Genomic DNA, 706 nt, shown 5'->3' on the forward strand with positions numbered 1-706 from the left:
AACTTATATATATATATATATATATATATATATATTGGTAGTTGAAAGGAAACACAGACTCTTAGTTTAAGTATTAGGATTCTCCTTAAGTAATATGATCGTATGGCAGAAGTTGGTACAGAGTACAGTATATGATAGTTCTCCCCAAGTTCTGCAAAGTGTCTAAAACATCCTGCAACTTATATAGGTATAGGTTCATAATAAGTCTAAGCATCCTCTGCCAGGTGGAGTTTTCCATCAGACCTGCAGTGGCCTTGTGTTCTCAGAAAACCAGTCGTATTCTCAGAACCTCAGACAGCCATAGTGGAACGAAGACAGGAGGAGTATGAGCGTAGGTGGTTTCCTGCCTTCTGATAGTGTCTGCAGGGCACAACACTCAAAACAGGTGTTAACACACACACAGAGGTCTCCTGGGAGGAGACCTTACAGTATATCATAAGACAATTTATTAACCCTTCAAAAGGTACGAGACCTTGGTTTAAGAGACGCCCATGGAGGGAGGTGTACTGTAATGTCTGCTTCCAACTCACACCCTCAAACACGTAGATCCACTGAACGCAGTTCACTTTCCAGCTCACACTCTCAAACACCTAGATCCCCTGAACGCAGCTCACTCTCCAGATCCCAATCAACTGAATTCTGATCACCTGTTCATTATCACACTATTTAGTTCAGTTCTTTGCACCCCATCACTGTGAGGTATTGT

The sequence above is a fragment of the Oncorhynchus mykiss genome, chromosome 9 (genome assembly GCF_013265735.2).
Source record: "Oncorhynchus mykiss isolate Arlee chromosome 9, USDA_OmykA_1.1, whole genome shotgun sequence".
NCBI lineage: Eukaryota > Metazoa > Chordata > Actinopteri > Salmoniformes > Salmonidae > Oncorhynchus > Oncorhynchus mykiss.